We start from the raw sequence: 14,849 nt of genomic DNA on the forward strand, positions 1-14,849 counted from the left end.
TTTTTCTAAGATCAGGAACAAGGCAAGGATGCCCACTCTTACCATTTTTATTCAACATGGTTTTGGAAGTTCTAGCCATAGCAATCAGAAAAGAAAAAGAAATACAAGAAATCCAAATTGGAAAGGAAGAAGTAAAACTGACACTCTTTGCAGATGACATGATACTGTACATAGATAATCTTAAAGATGTCACCAGAAGACTACTAGAGCTCATCAATCAATTTGGTAAAGTTGCAGGATACAAAATCAATACACAGAAATCATTTGCATTTCTATATGCTAACAATGAAGTATCAGAAAGAGAAATTAAGGAAACAATCCCATTTACTATCACATAAAAAAAAAAAATACCTAGAAATGAACCTACCTAAGAGGCAAAAAACCTGTATTCTGAAAACTATGAGACACTGATGAGAGAAAATTGAAGATGACACAAAGAGATAGAAAGATACACTGTGTTCTCTATTGTAAGAATATTGTCAAAATGACCATACTGCTCAAGACAATCTACAGATTCAATGCAATCCTCATCAAGTTATCAATGGCATTTTTCACAGAGCTAGAACAAAAATTTTTTAATTTGTATGGAAACAAAAAAGACCCCCAATAGCCAAAACAGTCTTCAGAAAGAATGAAGCTGGAGGAATCATGTGCCCTAACTTCAGACTATACTACAAAGCTACAGTAATCAACAGTATGGTACTGGGACAAAAACAGAAACATAGATCAACGGAACAGGATAGAAAGCCCAGAAATAAGCCCATGCACTTATGATCCATTAATCTATGACAAAAGATGCAAGAATATATAATGGAGAAAAGACAGTCTCTTCAATAAGTGGTGCTGGCAAAACTGGACAGCTACATGTAAAAGAATGAAATTAGAACATTCTCCAATACCATATATAAAAATAAACTCAAAATAGATTAAAGTCCTAAATGTAAGACCAGGTACTCTAAAATTCTTAGAGAAAAACATAGGTAGAACACTCTTCGACATAAATTGCAGCAATATCTTTTTGGATCCATCTCCTAGAGTATTGGAAACAAAAGCAAAAATAAACAAATGGAACCTAATCGAACTTATAAGCTCTTGCACTGCAAAGGAAACCATAAACAAAATGAAAAGACAACCTATGGACTAGGGGAAAGTATTTGTAAACAATGTGACTGACAAGGGCTTAATTTCCAAAATATATAAGCAGCATATACAGATCAATATCAAAAAAACAACCCAATCAAAAAATGGGCAGAAGACATAAATAGACATTTCTCCAAAGAAAACATACACATGGCTAACAGGCACATGAAAAGATGCTCAATATTGCTAATTATTAGAGAAATCCAAAACTGCAATGAGGTACCACCACACACTGGTCAGAATGGCCATCATCAAAAAGTCTACAAATAATAAGTGCTGGAGAAGGTGTACAGAAAAGGGAACCCTCTTACATTGTTGGTGGGAATGTAAATTGGTACAGCCACTAAGAAAAGAGTATGGAGCTTCCTTAAAAACCTAGAAATAGAGTTTCCATATGATCCTGCAATCCCACTCCTGGGTACATATAAGGAGAAAACTCTAACTCCAAAAGATACACTCACCCCAGTGTTCATTGCAGCACTATTTACAATAGCCAATAATAGATGCAGCTTAAATGTCCACAGACAGATAAATGGATAAAGAATATGTGGTGTATATATATGGAATATTACTCTGCCATAAAGAAAAATGAAATAATGCCATTTTCAGCAACATGGGTGGACTTAGAGATTATCATAGTAAGTGAATTAAGACAGATGGAGAAAGACAAATATCATATAGTATCACTTATACATGAAATCTTAAAAGATTATTTCAATGAATTTATTTACAAAACGGAAATAGACTTACAAACATACAAACATACACAAAAAAACTTATGGTTACCAAAGGGAAAAGGAGGGTGGGAGGGATGAACTGGGAATTTAGGATTAACAGATATACACTACCATGTATAAAATACGTAAACAGTAAGGACCTATATTCAATGTCTTGTAACAACGTATATTTGAAAAGAATCTGAAAAAGAATATATATATATATATATATATACAACTAAATCACTTTGCTGTAAGCCTGAAATATTGTAAATCAACTATAATTCAATTTTTTTTAAAAAGAGAAGAGGAGAAGTAGAGAAAGAGAAAAGGGGAATGAGAAAAAAAAGAGAGAGGTGCATGGTGGGAAAGGAAATGAGAGAAAAGGCCTTCAGAAATATGAAGTGTTGGGTATCATCTTCACAGGTTTTATATATAATTGGAGGGGGCTGGGAAGTTTGGGATGAGAGACCTGCATCCTGTTTGTGTGGGACAAACACCCCCCACTCCCAGAACTGGTTGAATACTGGGATTCTGGGCAAGGGAACAATAGGCTAGCCCCTGAGAAACTTGTTCATCTTCTGAGCTGGATGTCAGGAGTCCTCTCACAGGGCAGTGATTTGGGCTCCACTACAGGAGCTCCAGGCAGATTAAGGTCCAGAGATAGGGAGAGAGGCCCTTCATGACTCTGTCAGAGGCCTCATGTCCCTACCCAGAGGGAGGCTAAGACTGGATGCCTGCAGCATGCACTAATTCCCACAGATTCCTACCCAGGCCCTGGGTTTGCAGATTGAACAAGAGCTCACTCCTTTAGAGTCTGAGCTCAGAGGCTAGTCAATTGTCTTTGGTATAATTAGTATCATACCTACAGATTTCATCATACAATAATTATAATCCCATATTTTGCAAATAAAGGGTAAGGACTTGATTAAAGCTGTTGTGAAAAATTATCTAAGACTTGGAAATTAGAAAAAAGGATGACTATATGTCCTTTCAATGTCACAAGGGGGCATAACAGACTTTCCCAAGGATTAATTAGGGGGATGCACCTTCGTTGAACTTGCTGTTTATCATTGTGTATGGCTGACTCTGTGAAGGATGTTCATGTCTTATAGTGCAGTTGGGTATCTAGCATTTTACTCCCACTTAACACCATAAGCCTAGTGACTTTATCCTTCTACTTAATCTCTCTGAAGGATTTTTGCCCTTTTATATTAGACTATTTTTGTTCAAATAATTGATGTCAACTTTATTGTTTGGTCTAGTTACTCAGCTAAAAGGATCTAGTTAGCTAAATAGGACCCCAAAAGTCTATATTTTAAAGTCTATTTAGCTAAAAGTATCCCCAAAAGGTAATTATGAGAATAAAATCAGTGCCCTAAAGACATGTTAACTTATTTGAATCTCCTTATAAAGCAACTACAGGGATATGTCAACTGAAAAAAAATGCACAATCTTAAATTTTAGAAATTATGTTTTATTTGGTGGACTTTCTGAGGACTTCAAGCCCGGAAGACAGCCACTTATATAGACCTGAGGGACTGCTCCTAAGAGGTAAGGGAGGAGCCAGGATATATAGGGCTTTTTGCAACAAAGACCACGTAGTCAGAACATCAAAAGATTACCGTTAATTAAAGAAAACCAGATGTCCCAAGTTAATGAATTTAGCACTTTTCTATGTATGGAAAGATACAAGAGTCTGGGCCCATTGATATCATTCCTTTGATATGAAATCATACCTTAGCTATCTAGAGCCAGTATCCTGTTCTTTCCCATCCTGAGTCCCCTCGGGGTGCACCATTGGGGGTGGCTGAGAGCTTGGCAGTGGACAGCCTATTTGCCTCCATTCTGAGTTCCCTCAGGACTCACCATCATGGCAGATGTAGTGGCTTGATGGCTGCAAAATCCTTTGTTTACTGATATGGCAGGCAACATTTTTCATTCACAGATTCAAAGAGAGGGAGAGGTATCTTTTTTTTCATGCAAAAGGAAGAGTGGAAAGGCACAGGAAACACACTTCACCACCTTCACAGCTCTCCTCAAATTGGATCTATCCAGGACCATTCATTTGAGGCAGGCACTGCAGAAGAAAGGAAGAGAGTAACAATCTCCCCAGGCACAGGCAGGAATTGGAGGTGAAATTTAATTTGAGTGAGCCTTACCCTCATTAAATTAATTGATTGGGGGAAATGAATTGAGAAAATTTACCATTTGTTTGAGGATTCTGGAGATAAATCTCAACCCCTACTATGATTCCAAGACTTCTGGAAGCAAATTGATACAGAGAATTCTGGCCAAAATCCAGCCAGCCAGCTACCTGGATGTTTTGATGTCATTGTTAGGGGTTTGAATGGAACATTACCTGAGTTCAGAGAATCATTGATATAGTACACCAAGTTGCTAGTTGAAAATAAAAAATTTTTAGCCCACTACAATTGAAGTGACAAGATATTTGGGTTTGTATAGCCAAAATTGCAGTCTTGGTCATAACATTTCTGGGTCTAGTTTCTTCACTGGCAAACTGGGAATAAAAATACTAACCTTACTTCCCTCACATGGGTTTTGACAGATCACAGGAGAATAGAATGGCACTTTACACTATACAATGTTGTAACAATAACTCCATAACTACAATGAAAGTTCACATTTGATAGAGAAAAGAAGAGAAACATTCAGTAGTCACTGGCCCACAGCAGGGTCAGGACCCTCCCAGGCAGGCCTTGCAAAGACTCTCTGCCCTGGAGGTGGTGGGAGCTTCATCCTTGGCCATTTTTCTCCAAGGCCCCATCTGTAGTGAGCACTGGGGAGGATACAGTTTTGGGGGAGCATAACTTTCAGAGTACTCACCCCAATCTTGCAAGTTTGAGACCTCAGTATAGCTTTACAACCACAGGCTTTGTAGGTTAGGCATATTGTTTATCTGACAATTCCTATTAAAACATGGTAGGCTTCTCTTAAGTTTGTTTCCAGTTGGCTCCATGTGCCAGAAACAATACCCTATATTCTTTCCCAAACATATTCCTCATGTCTGCTTTATTTTTTGCTTCCCAACCCATGCTTTTTTTTTCTCAATGTAATGCAACTATGTAGAGAACAACTGAATCAATGGGTCTGAAGAGACAACATTCTCAGTCTGACCCTTGCCACAGGTCTGAATCCTTTGGTCTACTGGAAAGTCCTAGTGAGATTTTGCTATTCAAATAAGACCAAGTCTTGTTTGGTCTTATCTCTTAAACTATTTAGGGTCCAGCAACAGTAGGTCTTTCTAACACCTTAAGGCCTTTAGTCTCTGAACTTTCTCTATTCCTTCACTCTCTGCTTGCAAACCAGACAAACTTGCTTGAGCTCATCTCTTTCTTGTAATAATGAATACCTTACTAAGCCCAGCAACAACCAAGACACACTCTTAGTCTAGTTATTACAACAACTTCTACAGAGCCACAGACTCAGTGAATATGTGATCTGTCTTCCAAGTCATCACAGGTTTTATTTTAACAAAAGTTTTGCCATCACAACATGAGTCTCCATCTTTCTTCCTGCTAAATGTGTTACCTCACCAACTGCTGCCTGATTAGGCTAGTGCCACACAATTTTAGTTTTTTGATTATGGAAGCATTTCACTTCAGAGTACAAATACTTGTGCTGACTTGCCTAGGGTAGACTGTGATAATAAACAGACTCCAACATGTAATGGCTGAACACTTGGACATTTTTTTCTCATTCACAGAATAGTTTGAGGAGATTCTAGACCAACAGGGAGGTGGTGTGTGTATGTGTATGTGTGTGTGTGTGTGTGTGTGTGTGTGTGTGTGTGTGTGTTTCTGCTCCACACAGTCATTTTAGGGACCAATGTTTTATATGTCTTCCATGGCATCATCCTATCATCCCATCAACTGGAAGGGAAAAGAAGATGTAGGAAGATTTTATGGGCCAGGACCAGAAGTGCATAATCACTTTAGCTCACATTCCATTAGCTGGAACTCAGTCACATGGGTACAGCTTCAGGGGACCCTGGGAAATGTAGTTTAGCTGTGTGCACAAGAAGAATAAATGGGTTTTTATAAACAGTGAGCAGTGTGTTCTGCAATGCCCCTCTCTGAGACAATTCATCTGTACATATGAAGGGGTGCTGACCTCACAGGTCTATGGGGGTGAGAAGGTGAGACAATGTTGTGGGACACCACTCTGAAATGTTAAGCTGTGGATGAAACATATTGGGGGTAGCATAGTGAAACATCAGGTAAAATATAACTGAACAGAGAAACTGTCTCCACATGGGCTATGTGAGTAACTTTTCCCCTTGCTTTAGACTATTCCCTTATGGAAAATGATGCCTACCCATCATCAGAAATAACCTCCAGACATTTGTTTATATGCATAAATGCACCATACATCTAGCACATAATTTTCGTGTGTCTTTCATAAATTATCATTGAGAAAAAATGTGTCAGTTTTTTACACAAGAGCTTTGACAATAATGTGATGCCATAGCTATTTCCAGATACTTTGTCTACAGTAAAAAAATGAACTAGAAAAGTGAGCTGTCACTTTGGCAGTATGGTTGTGTAACACATGCCCTCATCTGTGCCAACTTGTGCTCTGTTTCTTAATAGTCTGGTGGTGGAGTTCCACCCTGCAGAGTAAATATTAGGGAGTGTATGTATTCCAGTGCTTTTTGATCTCAGGAAGGCTCCAGCGTGGGTGCAGAGATGAAGGGGAATCTTCTGGTAAATTTCTGGGATGAGAGAAGGAGGTAACCCTTGTTTTTGGAAACACCTGAGGAGTTAGAAAAATCTAGTGTTGGTGGGGAGGTTTCTAGGAAGAAAACACAAGTAGTTAAATGACAGGTAAACAAGCATTTGATTAAAGTTTCTGTATTTAAAAAAACAGTCTCTGTATTTGAAGGATAAGAAAAGACTTTTGTGACATGCAAAGTCATATTGTAAGCAGTTCTTTACAGTAAACCACCCTCAGCAGGAATCCCCATTTCCAATCACTTTAGCAAAGCTATATTGTAACTAACTTTTAAGCCAGGCACCCCCATGCTCTACTCAACTCCTGCCCAAGCATATCTTTCAAATTTTTAATCACACAATACCTTACTAGTGTTGACTTAAAAAAATATATATGCACAACGTGAGAGTTGTGAGTTGTTTTATTTGGGGCAAAATGAGGACTGCAGCCTGGGAAACAGCTTTTCAGTTAACTCTGAGAAACTGTTCCTCAGAGGAGAGGGGAGGAGCCAGGATATATAAGAGTTTTGCAACATGAGCAGGTAATTGGGACCTCAAAATTTATTGTTAAATAAAGAAAACCAGATATCTCAAGTTAAGGAATTTAGTGCTTTTTATGTATGGGAATGTGCAAGATTCTGGGCTTACTGAAGTCATTCCTTTGATATACACCTTAGCTATCGGGAGCCTGTATTTTCACAGCCTGAGTTTCCTCAGAGCTCACTGCAGGGAGTGGCTGAAGTCTGATGGCTGCTAGATGACAGGCCTTCTTTTCAGCCCTGAGTTTCCTCAGGGCTCACCAGTTCATGTTGGAGGGCTGCAATCATTTGTGACTGTGACATCCTTTGTTTATTGTTATGTCAGGAAATATTCCATTTATAAATATTCCATTCCATTTATATATATTCCATTTATCACTAGTCAGTTCTTTCCATAGTTCAAAGAAGTAGAAATGAAGAATAAGTAATTGACAGATGGCCAGATATCTTCCCTAGCTTCCCATTCAGTATTATCCTGAACAAACTCTGTGACCAAGATAACATCTAGAGGAAGATCACAAGGAGCCTGCACTCGGTGGGTGATGGTGATGACTTTGACCCCCTATCTCAATGATTAACTGAGATTACTTCCCTCCTTTACTTTAAAACTTTCATGGTCTAGCAGAATTTTTGGAGGTGGTCTTTGGGGATGCTTGTTAGCACAAGCGCCTTTGCCCGATGCATAGTAAGTCCAAACAAACCAAAATGTCAGAGTTTGGAGCACAGAAAAGTTTATTGCAGGGCCATGCAAGGAAATGGGTGGCTCAAGCTCTAAAAAGCTCTAGCTTTCCAAAGGGTTTCAGTAAAGCATTTTTAAAAGCTAGGTGAGGCAAGGGGGGGGGGGTCACAGGGTATGTGATCAGCTCATGCACAATTCTCTGATTGGCTGATGGTGAGGTAACAGGGCGGTATCACAGGGGTTAACATTATCAGTCGTTAAGCTCCAGGAAGACTGGGGCTATGTGCTCATGGTCATCAAGTAGTTAACTTCTATTTGGAGAGGGGTTTTCATATCTGTAAAACAACTCAGGAAACGTGCATCAAATACTTTTATCTGGATACTTCAGAGAGGAGCTAAAGCAGAGGATATGGGGGAAGAGCCTGTCCTGGGAAGGTCCCATAGGGACCTGCTCAGTTATATGCTGAGTCCAACATCTCCCCAGATGGCCAGTATTCTGATTAAGGGCACCTTTCTCCTCTACCATTTATGAATATGCAATTGATTTTGTAAGTGGCAAGCAGCAGGACCCAATTCATTAGGTAACAGTATGTAAAAGATGGATTTAATTTCATTCATTTGATTATGAAACAATGTTTTCACTAAGACCCCCCCTTTCTTCCTGAGACTTGTTAGCACAAAAATTGAAAGGTTTTAGATACCTTCCCAGTATAAAATGAGGTATCAGTGTGTGTGTCTGTGTGTCTGATTTTAAATCATACAATTCTTGTCTTTCTTTTCCTCAAGGTCATAGAGGAGTATGGGCAAATAGTGACTATTTTAAGTTCTTTTTTTCTTTAAGTTAAAGTGAAGTATGTAACTTTAGCCTTAAACTATGTTTCCTTGTCCAAATATGTGCATAGTGTGTGTGTGAGAGTAATTATCCTGCAAAAAATAAAAACAAAAAAGTAGATGGATCAGATCAGTTTTCAGAGATATGTGATTTCTTGTGTTAGTACTAATGTTACTGGTGTTTTTATTACTATTAATTGATGTAAGTGCTAGTATTAGTGTGAGACAATTGAAGTGAATGACCTCGAAGGAGTAGACCAACCCTAAGGTTTATGCACTTTTTTAACATGTATGCCCATTCATTTCCACTTTTACTCACATTCAGAAGGAGAGACAGCATTTTAGGTGGAAGAAACAGCACATGAAACGGCTGGGAGGTAGAAATTGAAACAGGATGGAAGGGGGTAGTGCACAACATTTAAAAGAATGTCATAGCCATATGACACACAAAAAAACTGGTTAGAACCAACTGGTCCAAGATGGCAGAAGATATGTCTTCCAGTAGACCTTGAGCCTCATTATATGCTCATTGTAATACATTAGCATGCTAAATGACACAGCACCATAACAGTTCTGAGGCTCACCATAAAAGGTCAAAAAGTGGGTGTGGCCCATTTCCTGGAAATCTCTGCCCCTTCCCTGAAATAGTTGGAATAATCCTCCCATTCATTAGCCTATGAAATTACCCAGCCCATAAAAACTAACCACACCATACTTTGGGGGCCTCTTGTCTTCTGAGATGGCCCATACTCTGCCTGTGGAGTGTGTTTCTCTCTAAATAAATCCACTTCTTACCTGTTACTTTGTCTCTCACTGAATTCTTTCTGCAATGAGACATCAAGAACCTCAAAGTCACTGGGGACAAAATGAGTCTTTGATGGCCAGGGGACTCTTGTGGGCATTTGCTCACCTTGGGTCCTTGGTTAAGACTAGGATTGGGGGTGTCAAGTAAAAAAATATTCACAACCTAAAAGTTGAGAGTTATGTTTTATTTGGCAGGAAATTTTAGGACTTCAGCCCAGGAAGGCAGCATCTCAAGTATCCCTGAGAGAACTGCTCCAAGGAGGAGAGGAGAGAGCTAGTATATATAGGAGTTTTGCGACAAAGGGCAGGTAGTAGGAGCAAAAGACTACCATTAATTAAAGAAAACTAGAAATCTCAAATTAAGGAATTTAACACTTTTCTATGTATGGGAAGATGCAAGGGTCTGTGATCACTGAAATCATTCCTTTGATATGTACCTCAGCTATCTGGGGCCAGTATCCTGTGTTTTCACAACCTGAGTTTCCTCAAGGCTCACCAGCTCACCACTGTCTGTGGCTGCAATCACTGATAACTGTGACATCCTTTGTTTACTGCTCTGGCAGCCAATATTCCATTTATCAGGGGGCAACCCAGAAGTACGCTGTGTGGACCTTCTTGAGGTATGAGTCTCAGAATTGCCCATATTTGATCTCCCCCTTGATTCACCAGCATGGTCAAGGTTGCAAAGATGCATTCACAAGGACCAAACCAACATTTGCCATGATTTCAGATTGCTCCCATCTCTATGTCTCTAACTATTTGCTTTGTCAATAAAATATTGACATTACATGCTCTCCTGGAATTTAATAGATACCAAGCCTGGCTCACTTCTACATACCCTGCAGAGATAACCCAGCAACACTTTTACAAACATTACCATTTATAACCAGCATTTGTAATGATAAACATAATACCCTATGCTATAAAATGTGGTTTTGTTTTTAAGTATTGATATTTTCAGACATGCTCTCTTCTTTGAGCCTTATATTGCTAGAGGCAGGCAAGAGTGGTACTCCCCATTTTTTCAGAGATGAAGCAATTTAGAGCACAGCCTAAAGAATTAAGTGACTGGCATGCAGTCCTAAGTAAGTTAGAGGCACAACCAAGAATAGAACAGAGATCTAAATTTCCCTTCCTGCCACACTACACCTTTGTGTACATTTTTTAATGAGGAGTCAGATTTTATTTTAAGCCACTCCAGAGTCCTTAATTGGCATCTTGTTTTAATTATGCCACGTAACATACTGAATTTATTATAGTTGTTATGAGGAGATTAAGTCAGTTAAGTCACTCAGGAGAACAGCACTTGAACTAGGCTTTTAATTGGGCTGGTGAAAGATAAATTAAGCATAACCACATGTGATTTTTTTAAATGATTCTGTTAGGTAGATAGAGCTAGCTTTTACCCCTGCACATTATAGATATTAATCATCTTTTGTTCCCAATATTTTTCATATTCTTTTCCTTTTGTTTGCCTCCCCTGCTAGAGGTTCAATGTTTCATGGAGTGAAAACTTGGATTATTTCATGATCTTATCATGCAAAAATACTGGATTTACTTTATTTAGCACACAGGAGCAGTCTTTAAACATTTGCATCTTTTCCTCTTTCTTGCATAACAGAACAGAAACCTAGGCAAAGCTTGTGGTCTGGAATTTGGATTAAGAGCAGTATGTGTAGCCCAGCACAGACCCAAAGTGGGGATTAGGAATAATCCTGTCGACTGAGAAAAAATGCACAACCTGAGAGTTGAAAGTTATGTTTTATTTGGCAGATTTCCTGGGGACTTCAAGCCCAGGAAACAGACTCTCAGATCACTCTGAGGGACTGCTACTAAGAGGTAAGGGAGGAGCCAGTATATATAGGTGTTTTTGCAACAAGACCAGGTAGTCAGAACATCAAAAGATTACCATCAATTAAAGAAAACCAGCTGTCCCAAGTTAAAGAACTTACCTCCCCCCATTCCCTTTAAAAACTGTCATGGCTGAGCAAGATCTACAGAGTTGGTCTCTGGAAACAATTCCACCATCTCCCCAGATTTCTGACTTTTCTGTTTAAAACACCTTCTACTGACACTGAAATTGAAACTGCTAGGGGGCATTTCAGGGGTCTCCGAGGAGCTCTGGTTCTTTATGTCTCAGTGCGTAAAGAATTCAACCAGAGACAAAGTGATACATAAGAAATGATTTATTAGAATAGGATGCTTGTGAGGCTTACAAGTGTGTGGGTGAGAGGGTGCTGTACCCCGAGAGGAAAAGTGGGGAGGGGTAAAAGGCCACTTTCCTCCTCATCCTTGAGTAGACATCATGCTTCCATCATCATCTCCTCCTCCAAGTTGGGCAGGGGAGTTTTCTTGTCCTTACATGGTCAAGCAAGGACTCTCATGACAGTATGAAAAAAGTTATTTCAGGTCTCAGTACAATGAGGGTCTTTCACTTTGAAATGTCACCCTTCCAAAAATTATTGTTTTTTTATGTGTGCTGAGAGCACATCCTAGGGGTCATTAACTTACTGAGCTCACTGGGCAGGATGTAGGTTTCATGCCACCATTGTTTTGGGGCATATCTCATGCTTCTGTTGCACGGTTTTGTTGCTAAGCAAGCCTGCTTGATTGTGTGGTTAAGCAAACCTGCTTTCTTGAGTGATCATTAACTAACAGGGGTCTCCCATACTTTTATCTTTTGTAATGCTCTTGTTTTAAAGTCTGTCTTGTGCAATAACAATATATCCATATTCTCTGTCTTTTATTTAAAGTATACATCATTATATTTTACTCTCCTTTTCCTTCTAACTTTTCTATATCTTTATACTTAAGGTGCATTTCTTGTAAGTAGTAATTTGTTTTTTTTAACCTAGTCTCACAATCTTTGTCTTTTGATTAGAATATTATCTGTAGATTTATATTTAATGTTATACTTGAGTCTAAGTGTGTTAGCCTATAATTTATTTTCTATTTAGCTCACCTTTGTTCCTTTTTTTACCTTTCTTGCCATTCTCTGATCACATTGCAATATGTGTTACTATTATTTTTATTATAATAGTATTTCTCATTCCATTTCTCCCTCTCCTTGTTAGTTTTGCAATCTGTTATTTTTTATTGTTAGCCTCAAAATTACAGCATTTATTCTTTACTTAGAATCTACCATACATTAGTATTTTGCCATTCCCTGGACTATTCAAGGGCCCTAGAACACTTTAACTCCATTTATTTCCTTTTATATTCTATTTCTTTACCAACTTTTCAAGAATATTTAGACTATTTGTTTTTTAATTTTTGTTACTAATCTTTCTATGACATCACATTCTTTTTTGTACTTATGTTTGCTTCATCTTTCTATTAGTTGGCATACAATTTTAAATAATTTTTTTCAAGGATTTCTGACAGTTATGTTTTTTGAGCCTCTCAGTATCTAAACTTGGCTTTCTCTTTCCTTCCCACATGAATATAATGTGACATTTACAAACTTTAACCCTTAATAATAATTTGATTTTGTTTTTAATCATAATACTTAAAGGAGTTTTTTTTTAGTGTAGTTCAGATGTTTTCCAGTTTTTGTCTAGGTGGAGATCTCTTCTCATTTATTTTACCTGTTACAGTTCTGTATGTATTTGTGCCTTTTAAGTGACAAACTCCATGACAAAGATAACAACAGAATATAAAATTGTTGCTTTCCAGGAACGTAAAGGAGTATACTTGGGGGAATAGATAAATAAAATATTTTTTACAATTTAGTAGATCAAGGACCATCATATGGGAAACAAAGGGCAGCATGAGATCACATACAATAGGCACAAAGCTCAGATGGGGGTCTCAGGTAGTGTTTCCTGGAGGAAATTTGAGACTTTTTCTAAATCACAATAATTTCTGGGCATTATCATTATTATTACTTATAAATTTAGCCTCTGCTTCTCTGACAGGAACAATGCTAGTAATTGTAACAAACATACCTTTGTGCTCATGGTTGGGACCCCCGACCAGTCAACCTAAGAGGGACTGTCTTCTCAACCACTTAGCACAGGTGGAGGATCTTCAAGTTAGAACTGGAGGAGTTGTGACTTAATATTATCTGGGCAATTAGTGACTGGAAGATTGTTCATTGGTCTCAGTACATACAGCTGATTAAAGAGTGAGGTTTCTTTTAGTTGTTGTTTGTTTTTCTGATGAGGACCATTTTTTTAAAGTCTTTATTGAATTTGTTACAATACTGCTTCTATTTTATGTTTTGGTTTTTTGGCTGCAAGACATGTGGGATCATAGCTCCCTGACCAGAGATCATACCCCCACCCCCTGCATTGGAAGGCAAATTCTTAGCCACTGGACTGCCAGTGGACCACTGGTCCCTAGAGTCAGAGTTTTGAACTGTGCAGTATCCCCTAACTGCTCCATAGATTTGCTGAAACCCACCTCTGTGGCCAATTAAACAGAGTGTGATAATGATTTCTATGATATCTTCAAATGCACTTACAGCCAGCCATGCATGACTTCTTAGTTTGCACATTTCTCACCCTCTTCCCCCAGCAATGCTTGTTTACAAAGATTGATGAGGCTAAAACAAATAATAAGAATCATTGTTTGTCTTAATTTGGGTTTTCCCAGAAGACCTTCAGACAAGGTTTGGAAAGGTGCAAAGAATGCCATCAAGGGAGTGGGGCAGCAAGACAGAGAAGGGAATGCAGCCGATGTGGGGGAGTTATCAGGACAGCTACCACAATAGGCTGGTAGGGAATGGAAACTCTGGTAGCAAGTGTAGAGCACACACCTCACAGTTCTTTCACCCAAAGAGCATGAGAGGGACTTCCCTGATGGTGCTGTGGTTAAGAATCTGCTTGCCAATGCAGGGGACATGGGTTTGAGCCCTGGTCTGGGAAGATCCCACATGCCACAGAGCAACGAAACCCATGTGCCACAACTACGGAACCTGTGCTCTAGAGCCCAAGAGCCACAACTACTGAGCCTGTATGCCACATCTACTGAAGGCACATGCCCAAAGCCCGTGCTCCACAAGAGAAGCCACCACAATGAGAAGCCCATGCACCACAATGAAGAATAGCTCCCCACTTACCCCAAGTAGGGAAACCCCATGCACAGCAATGAAGAACAAATGCAGCCAAAACTAAATAAATTCATTAATTAATTTAAAAAAACAACATAAGATCTGGGGTATTTATACAGTCATTGGTTGAGGGCTGTCCTCAGCACTTGCCATGGGCCTGCAATGGGTGTGGGCAAAGGATCTCCCCAGGAGACCTGAAGAAATCCCTCACACAGAGGAACGCAGATACTGGCAGCTGGAAGTGGGCTGGGGCTCTCAGAAGTGGGGTGGCTCAACAGATATGGACAGGGTCAGTATTACTCCTGGTTCTTCATGCTTTTTACCCAACATACACCAGTCCTTATAGAATAAATT

Source organism: Grampus griseus (genome assembly GCF_964374135.1).
Source record: "Grampus griseus genome assembly, chromosome: 14".
NCBI lineage: Eukaryota > Metazoa > Chordata > Mammalia > Artiodactyla > Delphinidae > Grampus > Grampus griseus.